Below are 5,810 nucleotides of genomic sequence, written 5' to 3' on the forward strand. Positions count from 1 at the left end.
GTCGGTTCTCACCTGGGGCCTGTGAACTCCCAGCCACAGATTCTTGGACAGGCTTACAGTGCCAAGCATAAATCTATCTTTTATTTGTAGAGGATTTTAGCACAGCAACAGGAAAAGAAACTAGGATAATGCCAAACAAAAGTGTATGTCCTGCCTCTTTTAAAGCCTGCTATGGACGGGAGAAGGAAGGTCCTGTGTTGAGAAGTCCCTCAGGGTCCCACTACCCTTGGCTCTAGGGCTCTGTCATCCTTAGGGGCTTCTGTGCAATTGCAGGAAAGAGAGACTGTGGAGGACCACATGGAAGGATGTTTATTTCCAGGCTAAAAGGGGAGGGGTGAGACATAGCCCTCTAGTTCCTGGTCCATTGGTCAGAGCGCAGCCTCACAGCCACTCCTAAATTCGAGGGACACTGGGAAATGTAGTCCGGCTGAATTCCCCCAGGAAGCCATCTTGGTGGCCAGGGCTTGGCGAGTGCACAGCCATCTCTGCAGCAGATGCTGTCCTCTTGGGGTGGATAAGCTGATCCAGGCTGATGTTAATGAAACACCCAGGGACCATGGAACCCAAGTGCAGGGACTGGTGACCTGGTCCAGACGCCTAGGGGCTGGTCTCCCATTGTGGGCATTGGAATGCAGAGGCTATTCTTCAGCCCTCCTCCAGGAACTTGTAACCAAAGTGTGCGTGTGCGTGTGCGTGTGCGTGTGCGTGTGCGTGTGTTTGTCAGAGACAGAGATAGAATGAGAGCAGGAGAACAAGAACGGCCCCAGCCAGCCCAGAGCAGTGGGCATGCCTGTCTAAGCCAGTCTCGATTACCAAAGCAGCCATGGGCTGAGGGCAGTGCCAACGTGGACAGCATGGGAGCCAAGCTCAGATGTGCAGATGGAGAAACTGAGGCCCAGGACAGGCTGTCTTGCCCACGGTTGCACCTCAAGTTGTGGCAGAGCCAGGCCTGGTACCCAGAGTCTAACCAGGCAGGTTTCTGCTATAGCAAGAGGTAGAGGCTCAGCTTACCTTCAGTGGGAGGGGGCCTCATCGCCAGACAGAGGGGGATTCAGGGAAAGAAGGAAATGCAAAGAGAGAGAGAGAGAGAGAGAGAGAGAGAGAGAGAGAGAGAGACACCAGACAGAGGGGGATTCAGGGAAAGAAGGAAATGCAGAGAGAGAGAGAAAGAGAGAGAGAGGAGGAGAGGAGGGAGAAGAGGAAAGAACAAACTCGGGGGATTGGCTCAGGAACAATCCATCAAGACAAAGAAGGAGAAGAGAAAAGAACAAACTCGGGGGATTGGCTCAGGAACAATCCATCAAGACAAAGAATTCTCCTGGTGCTCAAGGAAGGGCTAGTGGCCAGGCAGGACTAAAGGCCCACCCCTTGGCAGGGGAGGCCAGAGCATCTGGATAGGTGGCCCCCTCCCAGGCCGTACACATTGGGGAGTTCCCCGTGGGGTATTCAGGCACCCTTACCAGGAAATGGAGATATGGGTGCTGGGCTGGCCAAAACAGCAGATGTCTGCTCTTGCCTCCTGCACCAGGGTTGTGTAATTGAAGCAAGACAACCCAGAGGCTACTTCCCTGCAGCCCATGGCTGTGGCCTACCCTGACCAGGGAATCCAGCCACAGCCTGATAGGGAACCCAGGAAGAGAGAGGCTCTCGGAAAACACATGTTACTAACCTGGAACCCGGGTCCCAGGCTCTGCAGCTGCCTAGGAGCCTCGCTGGTCTCAGAGTAACAAGGCAGGCTGGCCGCCCCACCCTAAACTGGGTTCACATCAGGCTGTCCAGGCCAGTTCACTGAATGTCACAGGCCAGAGACACACAGCTGGGCAGGAGCTGAGCCAAGGGCTAAGGGTCCTGGTGGGAGTTCCTTACTGGGGGGCAGAGGGCTGGGAGCCCATCGGGGGCTGAGGACTAGAAGACCTCTCCAAAGGCAAGAGGCAGAGGCTGACTCCATGTGTTCAAGCCAAAGGACCTGGAGTCATCAGCGAGAAGGACCAGGGATGGTCAGCCTCCTGTTCTGACTTGGGGAGGTGCTTGGAGCACCCAGCTCTTCAGTTGAACCCTAACCTCCACACCGCCCTGTGATTTAAAATCCAGAATGGGTGGGGCTTTAAGAAACTGAGATTGGAGGTCACTCTGGACAACCTGTGTGGGCTGACCATCGGTTGTGAGGCCTTAGGGGGTGGCCTGAGCTTCCCTGCCGGTGGATGGCAGCCAGCTCATTTCCACAGGGCCTTATGGTCACTCATTCTGATCCTAGTTGTTCTTTTGTATAGCAGACACAGCTGTGGGGTTCTGGGCTCCAAAGACTCTGATTGATTGGTGATTGATTGATTGATTGATTGATTGATTGATTGATTGATTTTAAAGCAAGGTCTCACTATGTAACCCTGACTGGCCTGGAACTCACTATGCCCAAGCTTGCAAGGTCTCACTATGTAACCCTGACTGGCCTGGAACTCACTATACCCAAGCTTGCCTCAAGCTCACAGAGATTCTCCTGCCTCAGCTTCCTGAGTACCGGGACTAGAGACTTTAATTACTCAGGACATTAGGCAAGGAGACAGCTCAGTCTGGTTGAGGGGACCTAACTTTCACTGGTCTGGGGTATAGGCAGAGGCTCAGGTACCCAGGGTGCTGCCGTCGGAGTCCTGACCACAGCGGTAGATCTGCCCTGGTAGAAGGCAAGAACCTAACAGGGAAGAACCCCAGGCCCTCTCAGTCTCTCCTACAAAATCGAAGGCCTCCTACAGCCTCTCCCCCACCTACTGACCACAAGCCGACCTGGCTCACAGGAGCCCAGAGAGGAGCTTCAGTGGACACAAACTGTCCACCTGCGAGTATCCACAGGCATGTAGAAGTCAGCTCCGCTCAGAGCCTCCTCCCTGGGGACAAAGGAACAAACCACAAGGGGTGGGGTGCAGGAGTGGCAGAAAGGATAAAGCAACTGTTTAGAGGCAGGGATGGACGGGTGGGTGCCCCAAGGCAGTGTGCTGGTTACACTTATTTATTGACAAAGCACGAATGCACTGATACCCCCACCCAGTGCCCCTCTCTGCGCTGGGCACTGCTCTGGCTCCTTTGGGGCCAAAGACACAGCGTTACCTCATCATCCCATTGTACCGAGCAAGAGAATGAAACACAAAGGTAGTTAACTCCTTGCCCAAGACCCAACATCTTGCCATGAGGGCAGAGTTTCGTTGCCCTCTGGCCCTACCCTCTCACAGGATTTTCCCAGACCATGTCCACTTCTTAATCCTTCCTTCCCTGCCCACTTATTCTGCCCCACCCAACCATCATTCTCTTATGGGGGCCTCCAAACAAACCTGCCTCTCTCTGGCCTCACCTGTGAACCCCAAACCCCTCATTGCCTTCTATGATAGAGCCAGGCCCCCATGCTTCCCTCTCATCAGCTTGCTGTTTGGTCTTTGGGGTCCCCATTCCCCACAACATGGAAAGTATGGAAGGCACAGGGCCCTCGTACTGCTAGAGCATTCCCTTCCTACTGGAGGCTGTATAGATGGAATGGGATGGACAGTCCCAAGTAGGGCAGGACCATGTCCCCACCCACTGTAGCTTGCAGATCTCAGCTTGGTTCCTAAGGCCAGGGCCCGGTCACTGTCCCAATCCTGTATGTCACAGCTGTCCCTTGGAGACACCTGCTGTGTGCTGGGCCTAACGAAGACCCACTCCCTGCCCCATCCTTACCATTTCTACTTTTCAAATGGGGAAATTGAGGCTAAGGATGTCAGAGTTCTGTGCAGGGCTCCTGACCTGCTGTGGCTTGTTGGTCACTTGGTGGCCCTGCCCGCTGCAGCTGCGAGCCACCTGACTCCTTACAGTGTGGAGAGAGGAAGGAAAAGCTGTCCTGAGCAGCCCGCTCTGCGTACAGGGGACAGTGATCTCTAATGCACAGGGCCAACCTGGAGGCCCAACAGTGTTCTCTGTACTGTAATCCAGAGAGTTCCACACACTGACTTGCTTAAAGCTAGGGAAGTGGGTTGTTTCCATGGAGCTCAGATGATACAATATTTCCCAGGCTGGGGACCTGGCTCAGTGGGTAAAGTTCTTGACTAGCATGTACAAAGCCCTGGATTCAGTCCCCAGCGTGCAAGAGGTTGGAGGCAAGAGGATCAAAAGTTCAAAGCCATCCTTAGCTATATCACCAGTTTGAGGCCAGCCTAGGTCTTCTGAGACCCTGTCAAAAAAACCCAAAAAACATTTAGCTTCTTGGAGGTGTAGAGACCACAGCTGAGGGTGGGGTGGGGCAAGGAGGCACCAGGTAGGGGATAAGTTGGGAGAGGCCACCTCACCACCAACCACCAACATCACCAGGAGACCTGACGGAGGACACGGAGGGCTCTGTCCATACTTCTGGGAACTCCTCGGCCGAGAATGCCACCTGGGCTTAGCTTTCCTGGCTCTGTCCAGCTCTCTTTGCCCCAAGACACATCTCAGCCAGTGAGAAGAACGGAATGAAGTTTGCCGGTAACCCGTGCATTCATCAGGCGCCCTTCCTGCTCGGGTCCTCTCTCCTCAGGGCCTGAAGGCTCCAGCAGCCTCCATCCCCTGTCCTTGGATGACCATGGTCACTGGTGATGTTGGTCAGCAACCTTGTGAGATATGGACAGAGCCCTTGGCTGGGCTGCTCCCAGGTTTGACGACCAGCAACAGAAAGACAGGCCTGTCTGCTGGTGTCCTGAGCCGCCATGTTGTGGTTATTTCTATATAACTTTAGATTTTGCAGTGCCACACACTTGCAAACACACAGATCCAGTGCCATTAGGTATGTGAGGCCTGGCCAGGAAGGGTTCCCATGGGCTGAGTGAGTGCAGGGCTTTCCCTTATCTGCAAGGACACCTTCTACAACCCCGTGCTTGCCTCACCCCAGACTGCGCTGAGCCCTGCATGTACCATGTCTTCTCCTGTTTTTACTTATGACAGTTTAATATATATAATGTATCTTATTATATTTGTTAGTCATAGTAAGAAAGAGACATAATAAACAATAATAAAACCAACCAATTATAACAATAGACTAGAATAAAAGTTATTTGAAACAGTGATTGGCTTGGTGCTGTAGCTCAGTTGGTAGGGTGCTTGTCTGGCATGCACAAAGCCCTGGGTTCAATCCCCAGCACCACATAAACTGGGCATGATGGCACAAGCCCACAGACCCAGCACCCAGAAGATAAAGGCAGGAGAGGAGAAATTCACAGTCATCTTCAGCTACATAGTGACAGTAAGGCTAGCCTGAGCTATCTGGAACCCTGTCTGAAATAACTTTTTTTCCCTTTCTGTTGAGCCTTTGGTCACCAAACAAAAGACCACATTTCCCAGGCTCTGCTGCAACATACAGTGCCATGTGGCTGGGTTCTAGATGGTAGAAAGTAAGCAGAAGCCATGTTTGTCACATCCGGTCCCCTCCCTTGAAGCCTCTTCTTGCTGACCAGAATACATACACGTTGGGGGACCCTGCTGATAAGGTTGCAGTCCACCATGCCTGGCTAGCTCAGTCGGTAGAGCATGAGACTCTTAATCTCAGAGTCCTGGGTTCGAGCCCCACGTTGGGCACTAGCTGTGGGTCTCTCCCTCCCCTCATGGGCCATTGGCCACCGATCCACGAGGACAAAGGGAGCAGAAGCGACGAACGAGGTCAGGACGGCCAGTGAGCACGATGGAAAAGACCTTCCAGGGAGTCAGACTCAGTGAAACAGCTCCGTTTATTCAGTGGGGGTCAGGGAAAATATAGTGTGGAGGTGGCAGCCAAAGCTTCAGCTGATAGGTGCTCACAGTATGCTTTATTTACATGTGGT

At 53.2% G+C, this 5,810-nt stretch overlaps 1 non-coding gene across 1 annotated transcript; it reads left to right on the forward strand.

Moving 5' to 3' along the window:
- Positions 1–5,495: 5,495 nt before the first annotated feature.
- Trnak-cuu lies at positions 5,496–5,568 on the forward strand. The gene has a single exon. It is a non-coding gene; the product is annotated as a tRNA-Lys (tRNA).
- The last annotated feature ends 242 nt before the right edge of the window (positions 5,569–5,810 follow it).

Source organism: Nannospalax galili, unplaced genomic scaffold, assembly GCF_000622305.1.
Source record: "Nannospalax galili isolate Female #2095 unplaced genomic scaffold, S.galili_v1.0 scaffold290, whole genome shotgun sequence".
Taxonomy (NCBI): domain Eukaryota; kingdom Metazoa; phylum Chordata; class Mammalia; order Rodentia; family Spalacidae; genus Nannospalax; species Nannospalax galili.